Source organism: Lipotes vexillifer, unplaced genomic scaffold (genome assembly GCF_000442215.2).
Source record: "Lipotes vexillifer unplaced genomic scaffold, Lipotes_vexillifer_v1.1 scaffold717, whole genome shotgun sequence".
NCBI classification, from domain to species: Eukaryota; Metazoa; Chordata; class Mammalia; order Artiodactyla; family Lipotidae; genus Lipotes; species Lipotes vexillifer.
In genome coordinates, this window is record NW_006798707.1 from 275,368 (window position 1) to 294,332 (window position 18,965).

Below are 18,965 nucleotides of genomic sequence, written 5' to 3' on the forward strand. Positions count from 1 at the left end.
GATCAGAGAATATAAATTTACATTAATATTGTTCTAAGTAAAACATGTTTACAAAAACAATGTTGTATCCATGGAGGAAAGCATATAACAAATGGCGCTGGGACAACTGGATAGCCACACACAAAAGAATGCTGTTGGACCCCTACCTCACACCATATTAAAAAAAATTAACTTAAAATGGATCATATAACACACCATTGTAAAACAATTATACTCCAATAAAGATGTTAAAAAAAAAAAAAATAAAATGGATCATAGACTTAAATGTAGGAGCCAAAACTATAAAGCACTTGAAAGACAAAATAGGAGTAAATCTTCTTGACCTTGTATTAGGCAATGCTTTTTTTAGACATGATACTAAAAGCATAAGTGAGAGGGGGAAAAAAAAAGGTAAATTAGACTCTATCAAAATTTAAAATGTTTGTGCTTCAGTGGATACCATCAAGAAAGTGAAAAGAAAACATAGAGAATAGGAGAAAATATTTGCAAATCATATATCTGATAAGAGACTGCATAAATAGCTCTTACAATTTAAAAAGACAACACAGGGCTTCCCTGGTGGCGCAGTGGTCCACCTGCCGATGCAGGGGACACGGGCTCATGCCCCGGTCCGGGAAGATCCCACATGCCGCGGAGTGGCTGGGCCCGTGGGCCATGGCCGCCGGGCCTGCGCGTCTGGAGCCTGTGCTCCACAGCGGGAGAGGTCACAACAGTGAGAGGCCCGCGTACCGCAAAAATAAATAAATAAATAAATAAATAAACAAACAAATTAAAAAATTTAAAAAAAGACAACACAAGTCAAAACTAGGCAAAAGTTTTGAATATACATTTCTCCAAAGAAGATACATAAATGGCAATAAGCACATGAAAAGATGCTCAACATCATTAATCACTAGGGGAACGCCAATCCAAACCACTGTAAGATATTACTTCACCCGTTAGCATAGCTAAAATAAGAGAGACAAAATAACTTGTGTTGCTGAGGATGTGGAGAAACTAGAATGCTTATATGCTGCTAGTAGGAATTTAAATGGTGTGGCTACTTTGGAAAATAGTTTGGCAATTCCTCAAAAAGTTAAATAGGAAGTTACCATATGGCTCAGCCGTTCCATTCCCAGGTATGTACCCAAGACAACTGAAACACATGTCCCACAAAAACTTGTACGTAAATGTTCACAGCAGCATAACTCATAGTAACCAAAAGTAGACACAACACAAAGGTACATCAATGATGAATATATAAATAAAATGTGGTATTTCCACAGAATGAATTATTATTCATCTGCCACAACATGCAAAAACCTTAAAAATATTGTGTTATGTGAAAGAAGCCAGTCACAAAAGTCCACATATTGTATGATTCTATTTATATGAAATATCCAGAATAGTCAAATTCATAGAGACAGAAAGTAGATTAGTGGATGGTAGGGGTTAAAGGAAGGTTGTAGGGGGAATTGGGGCTGGGAAATGATGCTTAATGGATACAGTTTCCTTGGGGGTGATGAAGATGGTTTAAAATAAGATGGTGGCAATAGTTGCGCAACTCTGTGACTATACTAAAAACCACTGAATTGTATATGTTAATAGATGAATTTTGTGGTGTATGAATGATATCTCAATAAAGGTGTTTTTTAAAAATGTTGCCTATACCATATGACCATACAAAAAGTTCTTATACAAAATGGAGCATTTTAGATTATGCATTCCATTGCTCAACCGACAACACACACTCTATTAGTCAGGACTTCTTTTGCAAGTGGCAGAAATCCAGTTTAAACTGGTTTAAGAAAAGAATAGAATGTATTGGCTCACATAGCTGAAAATTACAGGGGTTGCTGGCTTTAGGCATAGCCAAATCTAGAGACTCAAATGATGTAATCCATCTTTCCATCCCTCAGCTCTGCTTTCCTCTGTGTTGGCTTCATTCTCAGGCAGACTCTCCCCAAGTGATGGCAGGATGACCACCAGTGAATATGGGATTACAACCTAATTTAGCAGGGAAAGAAAATGTGTTTCCCAACAAAAATCCAGGATTAGACTTTGACTGTTGTGGCCTGGGTCATGTGTGTGGAAAGGGGAGCATATTGGCCCAGCATTATGGTAGGGGACAAACTATAGTGAGTTACTGTTGATGCTTTCAATTTCAGAATTGGATTATTTAGAACAAGTCACCTTTGGGTGTTTTGGAAAAGAAAGATGGATACTTGGAACTAACATTAATTCACTTAAATAAATGGATCAAAACTCTTAATTTAAAAAAATATATTGCTAAAGTGGCAGATAAGGGTAATGCTTGGCATTTTGCATTTTGATTCTTGCAAGGCACTAGACAAGTTTTTCATGATATCCTTGTAAACAAAGACTGGATAATTGAGTTAGTTGGAGTCACGTTTCATTGATCAGCCATTTCCAAAAAGGACTGACGAATGAGTCAACCTAGTAGATCTTGGTGGGTCACAGAGATCTGCTCTTAGTGCTGATCTGGTTGACCTGTCTATTAACTACTTAGATACAGATACAGAAATCATGCTTATTAGATGGAGAGAGGTTACAGGACTAAGCGCAGTTAATACATTTGATGACAGAGGCAAGATTCAAAAATAATTTTCCTTTAATTTTTCTTTAGGATAATTTCAAACATTCACAGATTTAGACATTATAGTATAATAAACCCCATCTACCAATTATCCAGCTTCAACAATTTTCAACTCATGGTCCATCTTGTTTCTCCTATTCTCCCACCCCAACTTCCATTCCCTCATTCTATTTTGAAGCAAATCTCAGACATCCTATTTGTTAAAAACAAAATTCTAACACTATTATCACACCTCAAAAGAAAACTCAATAATTCCTTAATCATAAAATATCCATTTTTCAAATTTCCAATTGTCTCACAAATATTAAAAAAGTATTTTCTGCAGTTTATTTGTTCAAATCAGGATCTAAACAAAGTCTATATACTGTAATTGGTTGATATGTTAGGTCTCTTTTATTCTACCAGTTGCCCTCTCTACCACTTTTTACCTTGCAATTTATTTGTTAATGAACCAAAATAATCTTGATAACAAAATGACAGTTAGTAGAGATAAATAGATGTAATACTAAAATTAAATCTTATAAAGTCGGCTGTAACAGTACAAAATGCTGGAGACACCTGCAGTTCGTGAATAAAGGTCTAGGATTTTCAGCTGGCCACAAACCTAAAATAGTCAACACTATGATATAGTTGCCAAAGTCCCAATATATACTTAGGTTACATTAACCCCAGTATATACGCACACCACAAGATGTGGTGGGTCTTTTCTACCATACCAAGTCAAATCCTGCCTGGAATATTGTCCTGATTGTGGCTCCCAATCCAGTTTTTCAGAGGGACTGAAAACTGGCGCACTTAGACAAAGCCCTGATCCTGGTAAGAGAGCTGAAACACACTTCCTTTGGCCAGAGAGCAGCTAGGGGAGAAGGGAGTGGGAGAGCTAGCTGTTTATCTGGGTGTGTGACTCAAGGCAGAGGGGGTCCTTAGAAACTGGGTATCCACAAGGAGATGGTGCTGGGAGAACATTCTGGAACATTCACATTCAGGAGTTTTGAAGCTAAAGAAAGGGAAGAAGAAGCTCATTAGTTAGTGGGCAACACAGAAATAATCAGGTGTGACTGCATGGTGGTAGCCAAGGGAACAAATTAAGAGTGTGTAGAATCATGGTGTCAGGACAGTGGTGTAGTGTGGTCTGGGCTGGCAGATGATCAGAAAACGACTGGCCCACGTGGAAATTATGGGAAAGTAGGTCTGAGTATCCAGAAATGAGACACAAGAGCTGGGGCATTACTTGGTTTCAGGCCTGAAAACTTTGATGTCAGTCCAATTTGAGCAGAAGCCAATCCCCACGCAGAGTGAAGGAAACAGATGGGTGTTGTGCACCTACTAAGTGCTATACATACAGAACATTGTCTGACCCTCACAATAAACCTGCAAGGTAGGTATTTTATTCCTACTTTACAGACATAAAAACTGAGGCTTGGGACTTCCTTGGTGGTCCAGTGGTTAAGAATCCACCTTCCAGGATTTCCCTGGTGGTGCAGTGGTTCAGAATCTGCCTGCCAATGCAGGGGACACGGGTTCGATCCCTGGTCCGGGAAGATCCACATGCCGTGGAGCAACTAAGCCAGTGAGCCACAACTACTGAAGCCAACGCGCCTAGAGCCCGTGCTCTGCAACAAGAGAAACCAGTACAATGAGACACCCATGCATCGCAACGAAGAGTAGCCCCCGCTCATCACAACTAGAGAAAGAGCGCGGGCAGCAACGAAAACCCATTGCAGCCAAAAGTAAACAAATAAAATAAATAAATTTAAAAAAGAATCCACCTTCCAATGCAGGGGACGCAGGTTCGATCCCTGGTCGGGGAACTAAGATCCCACATGCCATGGGGCAACTAAGCCTGTGCTGTAACTACAGAGCCCATGCACCACAACTAGAGAGCCCGCATGTCGCAACTACTGAGCCTGTAGACCGTAACTACTGAGCCCACGGGCCCTGGAGCCTGGGCGCCACACCTAGAGAGAAGCCCACGCACAGCAACTAAGAGCCCATGCGCTGCAACTAAGACCTGACGCAGCCAAAAAATAAACAAATAAATATTTTAAAAAACCAAAAAACTGAGGCTCATAGAGGTCAGTTACTAGCCCAAGGTCATGAGTGCCTAAGTGGCAGGGCCAGGATTCAGAACAGGATGGCCTGGAGGCCAGAAGGATAGAGCTGACATGGGGGAAAAGCTAACCTTAGTGACTTAGTCATGGGGTCAATGGCAGAGCACCAACACCTGGGGAATATATCGTGTCAGCACTTGCTGTAGCTTCACATCTAGACCAAGAAATGGGTATAATAAGAGGACAACGGGGAGGGCTGGGCTGGGATTTTGGGGTTAATAGATGCAAACTGTCATATATAGAATGGATAAACAACAAGGTCCTACTGTATAGCACAGGGAACTATATTCAATATCCTGGGACAAACCATAATGGAAAAGAATATAAAAAAATGTATATATGTGTATAATTGAGACACTTTACTGTACAGCAGAAATTAACACAACACTGTAAATCGAATATACATGAATTTAAAAAATTAATTAAAAAAAAGAGGACATTGAGCATTCTCCACAAAAACAAGGACCAAGAATTTGGTCTTCATGTCACCCCAGCCCTGGGCTCTTCTGGGTTTGAGCCTAGGCATGGAATCCTCCTCTATAGGAGAGGGGAGGTGTCTTTGTATTTTCCTCTGCTTTCCTCCTAAAGCAAATCCCAGAGTCACCAAGCAAAGGAGGACTATCTTTGGTAGATGGTGGGAGATGCTGGGGCCCAGCTCATCCTTTCTACCCAGGGATAGATTCCTGAGCCCTGTCCGTATCTCCAACAGCTCGGGGGTGGTCTTCAGCTCCCTTCAGAGCTGACAGGGGCAGTGCAAGGGTGGGAACCCCAGGTGAGAGTCAGGGAGCAAGAAGCCACCCACTGAAGAGGATGCTGGGATGGGGCAGGGCTGGGCTGGCCCAACCGGTTCAGCCCAGTCAGGAAAGGGCAAGTCAGATCTGGCTCAGCAAGGGGGACTGGGTGGGGGCGTGGTGCTGACTCAGGGCCTGGCAAGTCAGGTGACAGCCAAGGACAGCTGTTGCCTGGGTGTTTTTAGAAAACTGGCTGCCAAAGGCTCTCTCATGGGCTGCTTCTGCACCTACTCAGAAGCAGGCAGAGAAAACGGGGGCATCTTCTTTGTAACAAGCTGTAGGCGTGGGGAATTAATAACCCGACCATACCCTGTTGATTCTTGCTTTAATGTACCTAGAGAACAGGAGCAGAAATTAGTTGAATCCTTTGAAAATCACTAATCTGTTCCCCTTAGATCTTTTTAGGTACCTTTGCCAGGAATCCAGTGCAGAGGTTAAAAGCTGAAGTCAGGAGGGCCTGGGATCAAAACCCAACTTTACCACTTATTATTTGTATGACTTTGATCAAGTTTCTTAACTTAAAACAAAACATACTTTAAATTATGGAAAAATTCAACTATATACAAGTTAGACAAAACAGTATGAATTTCCATATACCTGTTATCCAGCTTGACAGTATGAATTTCCTTATACCTGTTACCCAGGTTGCACAATAATCGACCCATGGGCAACTTGTCTCATCCACATCCTACTCATCTACCTCCCTCCAATTATTTTAAAGGAGATCCCAGGCATCATCTCATTCCATCCCTCTTTATTCCTTTAAACTCTTGTTTCCTCATTTGAAAATGGGGATTATAATAATCCCCAGCTCAGAGTATTAATGTGAGGTCATGCATGTAAAGGGCCAGCACAATGTAGGAACTCAGTAAATGACAACTTATAGTATTAGATTAAAATATAAAAATAAGAAATGTCTCTGCTACCCTCCCATCTCTCTGCCTATGCCCTTCTTTCCTCTTGGTGACCCTTCCTTCTGTCTGAGGACTCTCTCCCCTGGTCAGTACTAGGTCCAGTGCTGACATCACAAAAGGGTTAGGATGACTGCCCAGCTGTCCAGGCCTCAGGATGGGCTGGGAGCACAGGGTGCTTGAGCCCAAGGGAGGGAGCTGGAGGAAGGCAGTGGAGACATAGGGAAGAGGGATCAAAAGTACAGCAGCCTGGGAATTCCCTGGAGGCCCAGTGGTTAGGACTCTGTGCTTTCACTGCTGCGGGCCAGGGCTCAATCCCTGGTCGGGGAACTAAGATCCCACAAGCTGTGCTGTGCAGCCAAAAAAAAAAAAAAAGAACATTTGAGCAGGTCCAAGTGGCAAGGGCAGCAGAAAATAGGAAAGAGAAAGTGGATATGGTAAGAATATCAGGCAAAGTCGGAGTCACCCTAGGAGTTCTATCAGAACCAAGTGTGTCCGTCAGGAATCTTGGTTGCAGCACAGTCTGACTTTGGCAGATAGAAGCAGAAAATAAATTTACTGAAGGGCTATTGGGAAGCTCTCAGAATTACTGGGGAGGCTGGAGAACCAGGCTAAGGAATTGGGGCACAGAAACAGGCCACACATGCAGTCTGTTGAGGCCAGACAATGAGGTCATCACTGCCCTCTCTAGACACTCAAGAGATTCTGCAGCCGGCAGCAGGGCCAGCATTGGACAGAGGATACACCTAGCTCTGGGGCCCACGGGTGCCCTGGAAACCAGGTGCTCCTGCTGTACCCCACTGCCTTCTCAGTACACACCCCACTGCGCCTGCTTCTTTGTGTCCTAGGCCCCTGTGTCAAGGTTTTGGGCTGGCGCTTGAGACTGGTAGAGCCCCACTCATGTCCAGACAGCCTAGCTGTGTGTTTGGGGGTGCAGTGGGGGTGGGTGCTGGGGAGAAGATAGTGGGAGGAGGGCTCTGCGTACTGAAAACTCATGGTGGAGAGTTTCTTAGTCAAAGAAGGGGGTTCAGGCTTTCCTGGTGGCGCAGTGGTTGGGAGTCTGCCTGCCGATGCAGGGGACACGGGTTCGCGCCCCGGTCCAGGAAGATCCCACATGCCGCGGAGCGGCTGGGCCCGTGAGCCATGGCCGCTGAGCCTGAGCATCCGGAGCCTGTGCTCCACAACGGGAGAGGCCACAGCAGTGGGAGGCCCGCGTACCGCAAAAAAAAGAAAAAAGAAAAAAAAAAGAAGGGGTTCAAGGCTGGGCAGCCAAAGACCTGTCAAATGTCCATTACACAAGGAAGGGAGTGTGAATATGGGTGAGGGGTGGCGGACTGGCACTGGTAAGAACAAGGCAAAGAAACAGGATCTCCATGTGGCTGCCAGGGACACCAGAGCCCTGAGGTAGGGCAAAGGGTAGTGGAATGCTGGATGCACAAGCGACATGGGAGAGAGCCTCGCTTCCTCCTGGGGGTATTTTGGACAAAAGAGATGGCTGAGCTCAGATATTATCTTGGCAGTGTCTAATTCAATTGGTATGTAGCATGAGGGCTTTTGATACCCTGCGATTCTATCCTCTCTCTGGCTCTGGGAAAGAGGTGGGGCAGCCTGCAAATAACTGGGTGCTTAGTCTGAAAAGCTGGGACCAGACAGGGCTGGGCAAGGGCTGACAAGGGACAGCTGAGAGCAGAGTACAAGCTTTGTGAACAGGCAATTCCATGAAGTCTGAGCTTCCGTGATCAAATCAATCTGCCACAAATTTTAAAATCTGCATGACTATTGTTATGCTATGTGTCAGTTAGGCATAAAAGCAAACAGCCAGAATCTGTGTTCTTTTTATCAAACCAAACCAAATACTTAGGGTTTTTTCCCCTCACTTTACTATTATTCTGATATCTATAAGGAGTATCAATATCAGTTTCCTCTATCTCCATGTACAATGTTAATCCCTTCCTCACTTTTTTTAAAGTCCTTGTTTATTTATTATTATATTTGCTGTGCAAACATCACCACCACTTATTTCCAGAACACTTTTATCACCGCAAAAAGAAATCCATGCCCACTAAGCAGCTGCTCCCATTTCCCCCAGCAACCATTCACCTGCTTTGTGTTTCTGTGAGATTGCATATTCTGGATGTTTCATGTAAATGGAATCCCACTTTATTCCTTTTCATACATGTGAAAATAAAATATTTTCGTACTTATGAATCATATAATATGGCCTTTTGTGACTGGCTTCTTTCATGTAGTGTAATGTTACGGTTCATCTGAGTTGTAGCATGTATCAGTACTTTATTCAAATAATATTTTGTTTATCCATTTGTCAGTTAATGGCCATTTCTGCTGTTTCCATCTTTTAGCTATTGTGAATAGTCCTGCTAAGAACATTTATGTACAAGTTTTTGTTGAGCACCTGTTTTCACTTCTTTTGGATGTATACCCAGGAATGAAATTATGAGGTCATATGGTAATTTTATGTTAATTTACTAAGGAACTGCTAAACTGTTTTCCACAGTGTCTGTACTATTTAACATTTCCACCAGCAATGAATAAGAGTTCCAATTTCTCCACATCCTTGTCAACACTTGCTATTTTCCCTTTATTATTATAGCTATCCAAGTGGATGTGAGGTAGCATCTCACTGTGGTTTAAATTTGCATTTCTTTTTTTTTTTTTTTTTTTTTTTTGCTGTACGCGGGCCTCTCACTGTTGTGGCCTCTCCCGTTGCGGAGCACAGGCTCCGGACGCGCAGGCTCAGCGGCCATGGCTCACGGGCGCAGCCACTCCGCGGCATGTGGGATCTTCCTGGACCGGGGCACGAACCCGTGTCCCCTGCAATGGCAGGCGGACTCTCAACCACTGCGCCACCAGGGAAGCCCTAAATTTGCATTTCTTAATGACTAATGATGTTGAGCATCTTTTCACACACTTGTTGGCCATTAGTACGTCTTCTTTGAAAAAATGTCTGAAAAGAAATTTTCTGACATGAAATGATCTGAAGAGACATTTTAAATTTATGTATTATTAATTTATTTTTTGGCCGTTCTGTGTGGCTTGTGGGATCTTAGTTCCCCAACCAGGGATTGAACCTGGGCCATGGCAGTGAAAGCGCTGAATCCTAACCACTGGACCACCAGGGAATTCCCCCTCTTGTTTTATCTCATTTTATATTTTTCCCTTCTTCCCTTCTCAACGTCCTCTCCGTCCACAGGTTCCCTGGGTGTTATTAAATACCTATGAAACTTCATAAAATATAGTTTTGCATGTTTTTAATTTACATGAATGGCATTGTACTATAAATCAGTTTGTTCCCTTTGTTTCAGTTTTCTGTGTTGCTGAATGTGTAGCTAGTTAGTAGTTTAATATTGCCATAAGGTATTCAGTAGCATGTGGGGTAAGCCATGGGCGGGCCTGCTATGGGCCCAATAGTACGACAGGAATTTTCTTTTCTTTTCTTTTAAAGTATTATTAAAAAATAATTTGTGTATATATGTATTTATTTATTTGGCTGCGCCACGTCTTAGTTGCGGCATGCTGGATCTTTGTTGCTGCATGCGGGCTCTTAGTTGTGGCATGCAGGGCCTCAGTTGCGGCACGCGGGATCCAGCTCCCCGACCAGGGATCGAACCCAGGCCCCCTTCACTGGGAGCACGGAGTCTTAACCACTGGACCACCAGGGAAGTCCCCAACAGGAGTTTTCTTACGTGGTAGATGGTAGACCCTTGAATGCTGACCCAGCCCCTCCCCAAGCCTAATCTTACAAAAATTTAGTCCTGACTGAACTCATTAGACAAGTTTTCTCCCTCTGAAAAGACTGCTCTGATCACCAGAATTGGGGCATGTTTCTGTGGGGAACTAGGAAGGCATTGTTCTTTGCAAGTTTGCTAATTTATTAGTAAACTGAAGTGATAACAAACTTGACTTGGGTCTGAGTTGTCATATTAGCCAATTTTCAAACCCAAGCCAACTCTTTATCATCTGGACTAACCACCAGGGAATTCCCCGGGAAGGCAGTTTCCTCTCAGTCAGGTACCAAACCACCTCAGACTTACAGAGTATCCCAACTGGCCCTTACTACTATAATAAGGTAATAGCCTAATCTGGGCATTTTCACAGGGTTACGTTATCAACTCAAGCACAGTGTTCAATTATGGATGCCACGTTCAAAAAGGGACATGTGCAAATCAGAATGGTGGCACTAACAGTTATCTGAGGGTCATCTTATTTGAAGAGGGTTAGTTTGGAGCAGTTTAGAGGAAAATACCAATGCTATCTTTAAATAGTTGAAGATAGGGGAATCTTCAACTGAATTAGGGGAATATAGGGGAAATGAATATAGGGGAAGGTTTATTCTGTGTTGCTCCAGAGGACAGAATTAAAGCAAATTGATGATATAACATGGAAGCACACTTAGACTCAGTACACTCTTCTGTCAGAAATATCCAGCCCTGCAATCAGCCATCTTGGCATCAGCAAGCGCACTGGCAGTGTTCACACAGAGGCTGGACAGGCCATAGGTTGGTTTCGGCATTTCTTCACAGAGCAGAAATCAGTTTAGATGACTTCCAAGCTTTTTTCTAATGCAGACACAATTCAACCTAATTAAGATTTATTGAGCCCCTATTACATGCAAGATACTGGGCTGGGTATTATGAGACACAACAGTGCTTCCTTAGATGGTTTACATCTTATGGGGGAAGAGAATCAGTATTTAATGAACCACTTGTTCTCCTGCCAGGTTCTTTGCATAGATTAGTTTAATCTTTACAATAGCTTGAATTTGGTAGCTACTGATAACCTCAGTTTCCAGATGAGGAAACTGACGTTCGGAATGCTAAGAAATGGTCTAAGATGACCCAGTTAAAATGAGACGGAACAATGATTCAAGATCAGATCACTGTGGGGACTTCCGTGGTGATGCAGTGGTTAAGAGTCCACTTGCCAATGCAGGGGACATGGGTTCAAGCCCTGGTCCAGGAAGATCCCACATGCTGCGGAGCAACTAAGCCTGTGTGCCACGACTACTGAGCCTGCGTGCCACAACTACTGAAGTCCACGTGCCTAGAGCTTGTGCTCCGCAACAAGAGAAGCCACCTCAATGAGAAGCCCGCGCACCGCAACGAAGAGTAGCCCCTGCTCGCCGCAACTAGAGAAAGCCCGTGTGCAGCAATGAAGACCCAACACAGCCAAAAGTAAATTTTTAAAAAAATCAGATCATTGTGACTCCATTACACCGTGCCATGAGTCTACGAATTTATGTTAAGTGTAGCTTCATACTTCTTGTCTTGGCAAAGGGTTAAAGCATTCCCCTCTTGTCATTGTCTTTTTAAGTCTGATGAATCCTCTAGGTCTTGATGCTTGAGATACAGTTTTCTGGAGAGATATCTAAGTTTCTGTTCCATTGGGGTTCCAAGTCTTTCCTTGAGCAGACCTCTTTCCTCACTTTGCCAATGCTCCCCTGGGTTCTGCCTTTAGGAAGTGCCTTTTTTCTCCAACTCTATTCTGTCCTAACTTTTAGTGGCTTCTAGGGTTTTTTCCAATCGTCTCATGCACGTCAAGTTGCCATAACCTGTGCTCTCTGCCCTTTTCTCTCTCTCAGTTTACCTAAAACCTTTTTTGCTCTTCAGAGCTCTGACCGCTGCTACAATAAATATCCCAGTTTTCCTTTGACAGCGGAAGTGTGCCTTATAGCCCTCTTTTGTATTGATCCATCTGGGGGTTTACTATGCACCTCTTCATGTTAAAAGAGAACCACTATGTTTGTTCATTTCTTGGTGCTCTCCATTTTCTAAGTAAAAAATGAATGAGCAGTTATTACTTTAAATATATAGTTGAATAGCCAATTATCAGCAAATAATCATCCTTTGCCTTAGATGATTCTTTTGTTTTCCTTTAGACATTAAAAAAAGAGATTAACTTACATTATTTACATTTTAATATGTAAATGTAAATATACAGTTCCTAGTGGTTAGGGTTCCTGCTTGACCGATAATCACTTTTAGAAGAGGCATAGAGTTGCAAAGATGGATTTAGAGGAAGTTTTTCCCTTCTAGGAGATCCCTATAGATTAACAGAATGCATTACTTGTCTCAAAACTATGTGATTTTTTTAAAATTTATGTCCCACTAGATTTGCTTTTTTCAGCAAGCCAATGATCCCCAAATGGAAAAAGTTTTCTCAGTTCTTGTGGTGGTAATAACATTTCTGAACATTAACGAAAGGCCAAACATTATGTCTTATTTCATCCTCACTCAACCCTATAGTAGTTTTTATCTTGTTCCTACTTTACAGGTGAGGAAACAGGTTTAGAGAGGTTAAGTAACTTACCCAAGGTCTCTAACAAAGTGACAGATATAGAATCTTAGGTCCAGCCAACTCAAGGCCCATGTTTATGACCACTGTGCTGGACCAGTTGCTCCAACAGAAGTGAGTAGAGATTCATCCGTTGGAGTTGATGGTGGGAAGTTTTTTTTTTAATCGGGGGCAGTTGTCTGCTGCCTTCAGCCATTGTATTTCTTTCTTTTGGTCTCCTTTTGATGATTCCATTAAATCTTCACAGCTTGTCAGTTCCAATTCTTGTTTCTCCCTGTTTTAATCTTTCATTCTCCTTCTGACCTGTTCTTAGTTCAACTTCCTTTGGCACCACTTTTTGTCCAGGATGGCTTGTTGCTTTGATCATTTATAAGTATTCTAAATTTACTTGTAATTTTCTGCTTTCTTTTTCCTTATGGTGCAATTCATTGCTCTTATCTCTTAGTAATAATAGTAATCATTTATATTTGCATAGTGTTTTAAACTATATAAAGTACATTTACTTGCATTATCTTATTTAATTTTTAAAACAGTCTCATGAGGTACTATATTCTTTTGATGTATGAGGCTTAGTGAGGTTAAATGAATCACAGAGCTAGTCAGTAGCACAGTTGGTTTCCTTTTTAATTTTTATTTATTTTTGGCTGTGTTGGGTCTTCGTTGCTGCGCTCCGGCTTTCTCTAGTTGCGGCGAGCGGAGGTTACTCTTTGTTGTGGTGCACGGGCTTCCCATTGCAGTGGCTTCCCTTGCTGGGAGCACGGACTCTGGACGCGTGGGCTTCAGTAGTTGTGGTTCGCAGACTCAGTACTTGTGGCTTGCGGGCTCTAGAGCGCAGGCTCAGTAGTTGTGGCGCACGGGCCCAGTTGCTCTGCGGCATGTGGGATCCTCCCAGACCAGGCCTCGAACCCGTGTCCCCTGCATTGGCAGGCGGATTCTTAACCACTGTGCCACTAGGGAAGCCCACACAGTTGGTTCTTGAGTCTATGTTATCTGATTCCAAGTTAAGTGTTCATTCCACTATATCACAGTTGCTCCATTAGTCCTAACAGTATTTCTTGTTCATAGAAATAAACTCTAAAATGGAGTTAGGTGAGTTCTTCATGTATTTTCTAAAATTAATAAAATATTGTTCCAAAGGTATTATCTTCCCATTCACTTCTCTTGAATTTTCAACTCCCCCCCTACCCCCAGCGTTTTGAAAGTTTCTCCAAATTAGTACTGTTTTCCAGGAAAAAAAAAAAAAAAGTGAATCTACCTCTGAATTTCATTTGCTTTTTCCTTCACTAAACATGTTTTGATGTTCTGATATATTCAAGGCACTGTGCAAAATGATGTATGCAATAGTCAATAGTCAGCCCTCAAGGATATTCCAGTTTGAGAAAATACAATACGTACATAAATGCCTTTCAGAAAATGTAGAAAATGTGTTATCAGAAATGTCTAAATAAAGAGTTGTGGGAAGAAGAATATCCACATAGCTATTCACCAAAATGCTAATAGTGGTTATCTCTGGGGTAGAATTTTTAAGAATTAAAATTTTTGTTTTGCTTAGCTATAGGTTTTAAGTTTCTAAAAGTAAATATGTATTATTTGTGGAAATGAACGTTTAAGTTGAAGGGATGTGGGTGGGTTGAGCAGCGGTGGGCACTTTGCATGGAGAGAATCACAGTAAACTAAGCATGAAATCAAGAAGATACAGAGTAACTGTGAGAAAGATGAGCAGTTCAGCCTGTCTAGAGACTAGTATGTGGAAGATAGAAAGGGTAGGAAATAAAGTTCGTTGGCTGGGCCTGGAGCTCCTTAAGTGCCAGGTGAGGAAGCCAGCATTTCAGAACTGAGATATTCCTGGAGACTAGAACAAACATATCCAATGTGCTGGGGAAGGCTCATGGGGCAGTAATTCTCTAACAGGAGGTAGGACTAAATCAAGATATGAAGGCAGAGCAGAATACTGGCAGGCTATGGTGATAAGAACAGTGGTAGCCTCTGGGCAATCAGTACTTAGCATCAGGAAGGTCAAACAAAGACCTTCCTCTACGAAGGCCCGGGGGAAGAAGGAGAGTGTGAACACAGGAACTAGGCAGCAGTAAATAGGCAAAGTCCCAGGAACTGGAGGGGTAGGTTTTACAGCAAGGTGATGACTTAGCAGTGGGGCTGCCATTCAAGGGAAGACTTCATTCTTTTTTATCTTTTTTTAAATCAGTTAATTAATTTTTGGCTACGTTGGGTCTTCGTTGCTGCACGCGGGCTTTCTCTAGTTGCGGCAAGCAGGGGCTACTCTTCGTTGCGGTGCCTGGGCTTCTCATTGCAGTGGCTTCTCTTGCTGCGGAGCACAGGCCGTAGGTGCGTGAGCTTCAGTAGTCATGGCACGCGGGCTCAGTAGTTGTGGCTCACGGGCTCTAGAGCACAGACTCAGTAGTTGTGGCACACGGGCTTAGTTGTTCTGCAGCATGTGGGATCTTCCCGGACCAGGGATCAAACCCGTGTCCCCTGCATTGGCAGGCAGATTCTTAACAACTGTGCCACCAGGGAAGTCCCTGGGAAGACTTCATTCTCAACAATAACAGAGAGAGCAAGGGGCAGAGAGATTAAAGAGGAAGAAATCAGGGAGAGAGACTGGGAAATATATGTGAGAAGAATGATAAAGACAATCCTGAGTCAGTATGTTTTCATGCAGGGATTTCTTACATGTTGTAGAGGCAGGTCCTGAAAGTTGAAGCTGAAGGCTTGAACCATGAACTGGCCAGCTGTGCACTTTCTAGAAAAATACAGAGACAATACCTTAATTACTGGTATGAACATATATATATACCTATTTTCTTTCTTGGCTTTGCACATATTTGGACTAGATTCTGTACAGAGCAATTTTTTTTTTTGCGGTACGCGGGCCTCTCACTGTTGTGGCCTCTCCCATTGCGGAGCACAGGCTCCGGATGTGCAGGCTCAGCGGCCATGGCTCACGGGCCCAGCCGCTCCGTGGCATGTGGGATCTTCCTGGACCGGGGCACGAACCCGTGTCCCCTGCATCCACAGGTGGACTCTCAACCACTGCACCACCAGGGAAGCCCTGTACAGAGTAATTTTAAAAAGAGGTATAAACCCCAAGCTACTACTACTAAATTGGCATTTTCTTTCACTGTTTCAATTATTATCAAATATTACTTCACAACTCTAGGTATACCTTTAGGCCTACATAGACTCCCACTTTATTCTTATTTTCTAGAGTCAGAGATCATGACTGATCACTCTAGTGGCCTTCAGTGGTAGACAGGGCTTGAGGTTTAGGCCTCACTGCAGCAAAACCTTTAATTAATTTTAGGGAAGCCAAATATTAAGTACTTGCTGAGCCTTCCAATTCTCGCCTACTTGCAGCATGATGTCCTGTAGAGGTGTTCTTCCCTTTTCCCTTGCGCATATAGTGGCCAGCTCTGCCACTGCCAGTGTGACCTCTGGCAAGTCCCTAACCTCCCTGAGCCTTAGACTCATCTGTAAATTATGTGCAGGAGTTGAATTATGACTTAAAAGATATTACAGCTCTAAACTTCTAGGATCCTGATACAATACTAAATAAACTTCATTAATAGTATAATTAATTACTAAAGTTCCAGAATATTGAGTGCATGGAGAAAAGGCTCTAACTGATAAAACTGTTGGAAACAACTGGGATAAACAAAGAAATTAAAAAAAAAATATTTTTCATTTTTAGTTGCCCACTGTCCCCAACATTTATGTAATGGAACTAATTAGGCTTTCTATGTTTAAAAATCATAACTTTCTAAAATGCTTCACAACATTGGGGCTTGAGTTAATCGTAGCTCTTTTGAAAGGAAGAATCACATTAATACTGATGATTTTCCTGAATGTTATGACTGAATTGATGACAAACCTGTGAAGCACTGATCATAGCTCATTTTGTGATTTGCATGGCTAGGCTAGTTTAGAATTGTGGCATTATTCCTAATAAGACATTCCCAATTGGAGAAAGAATGATTCATAGAGGATAAGATTTAAATGACAAGAGCAATTCCAGAAACAAAGCGGAGAGTGAGATTAGAGAAGACAGGCATCTTCAGAAACGAAGCTTTAGCGGTAGTTGGAAAAGAAGAATGTGCAAGTCTTCAAATAATGGGAGACTGAAATACGATTACCCTACTGCCTAAAGACTAATTTTAATTACATATTAAATATACAAACATTTTGGTAGTGGTGGGGCGTAAAAATGCAGTTTTTACTTCTCTCGCAATTCCTTTTTTTTTCTTCTTTTTTTTTTTTTTTGCGATACGCGGGCCTCTCACTGCTGTGGCCTCTTCCGTTGCAGAGCACAGGCTCTGGACGCGCAGGCTCAGCGGCCATGGCTCACGGGCCCAGCCGCTCCGCGGCATGTGGGATCTTCCTGGACCGGGGCACGAACCCACTTCCCCTGCAAGGGCAGGCGGACTCTCAACCACTGCGCCACCAGGGAAGCCCCAATCCCTGTTTCTTGCTTTCCAGATGTCTCAGGGTTTTCTCCTGTATCAGGCTGAACCAGCCCACCAGGTTCAAGTACTCTGCCATCACATCCTAGGTGTGCTTTGGAGCCATGACGCACACTAAGAAAGGTAGGGCAGGAATATGAACATTTAAACTACAGAAAGGAAGAAGAAAGGGAAGGTATACCTGAGACTGATGGAAAGAGAGGGAAGGAAGAGTGCTAGGCATATGAAAAGAAAGTGCAAGGAAAAGGCAGCGGGGTTGGGGTTGGCTTCACTATCTCTCAATTTGGTACATTGGTGGTTTGATTCTGGTGGCAGGGAGGGGCCCCGCTTCCTCAGCATGGTGCTGTTGGGCTCTCCTTATTGCAAAAGGGCGGCCAAGGGCTTCCCCGGTGGTACAGTAGTTAAGACTCTGCCTGCCAATGCAGGGGACACGGGTTCGAGCCCAGGTCTGGGACGATCCCACATGCCGCGGGGCAACTAAGCCTGTGTGCCACAACTACAGAGCCTGCGCTCTAGAGCCCGTGAGCCACAACTACTGAGGCCGCGTGCTACAACTACTGAGCCCGAGTGCTACAACTACTGAAGCCTATGCGCCTAAAGCCTGTGTTCTGCAACAAGAGAAGCCACTGCAATGAGAAGCCCACGCACCGCAACGAAGAGTAGCCCCAGCTCGCCGCAACTAGAGAAAGCCCGCGTGCAGCAACGAAGACCCAACGCGGCCAAAAATAAAAATAATAAAAAAATTAATTAAAAAAAAAGTGTCCAAGTTCTGGAGCCGGTTCTCCACGTAGAGCACAGCACCGGCGCTTCCACTTGGTGGGGAGGTTGGCCCTGCACCCAAGTGTTCCTCGGCCCTGGAGGGCAGATTACATCATCCCAACTTGAGCAGCGTGGTCAGTTTTTCCCATTTCAAACTCCTGCTCTCTTGAACGCCAACTCTGGTTCCTTAAGTAAACCGCGACGGAGCTTAATGTTTCCCCCGCCCCGACTAGCCACGAGAGAGGGCACTCAGGATGCGCCTCATTTTAGCGAAGAGGCTATTAAATAACCCAGGGCGCTACTTTTTCTCACATTTACGACTACAGCTACACAGGAACACACGGCGACCCAAGCTCTTGGCTGCGCCAAGACTCTCAGCGAAACACACGCGCCAAACGCGGCCCGAAGCATCCTCAGCTGAGCCCGGAGAGCGAGCGACCCGAGGAGGAAAACGGTGGATGTCAAAGGGCTACTCCAGCATGCCGCGCCTGCGCAGTCACTAGGCAGCGCCCCCCCGCGGGGCGTGCTCGTAACGCCGCGCACCCTATCAGACGGCCGCAGGGAGCGCGCCCGCGGCCTCGCCCTCTCTCGCCCCTCCCCTCTCTAGTCTCCGTCGGGGCTTAGACTGAGGCTCGGAGACCTGGAGCTCCACTCTGCGCCCCCGCGGGCCCCCACGCTCTCTGGCGCGCGTGCGCAGAGGCGGCCCACAGGGCGAGGGCGCGAGGGGAGGGCGGGCGTACGTCCTTGCGTGCGTCTTAGGCAGCGCGCACGCCGGCGTGAGAGGGCACGGGGAAAAGGTGGCTCTGGCCGGGGCGGCTCGGTTTCCTGTGGCTATGTAGCTGAGCTCGTCGGCTCCGGGTCCTCCTTCGCTGCCATCGCCGCGTCCTAACGCGGAGCGGCTGCTCGCGAGGGATACTGTCTTCACGCCCGCCGCTCTCCCTCGACGGCCGAGCTTGCTTGCTCGCCCGTGGGAGCGTCCCGGCCGAGCAGCCCTGAGGGGGGAGGGGAGG

General features: G+C 44.3%; 1 non-coding gene across 1 annotated transcript; it reads right to left on the minus strand.

Moving 5' to 3' along the window:
* Positions 1-9,477: 9,477 nt before the first annotated feature.
* On the minus strand, positions 9,478-9,549 carry TRNAE-UUC (transfer RNA glutamic acid (anticodon UUC)). Its single transcript has one exon. It is a non-coding gene; the product is annotated as a tRNA-Glu (tRNA).
* Positions 9,550-18,965: the final 9,416 nt, after the last annotated feature.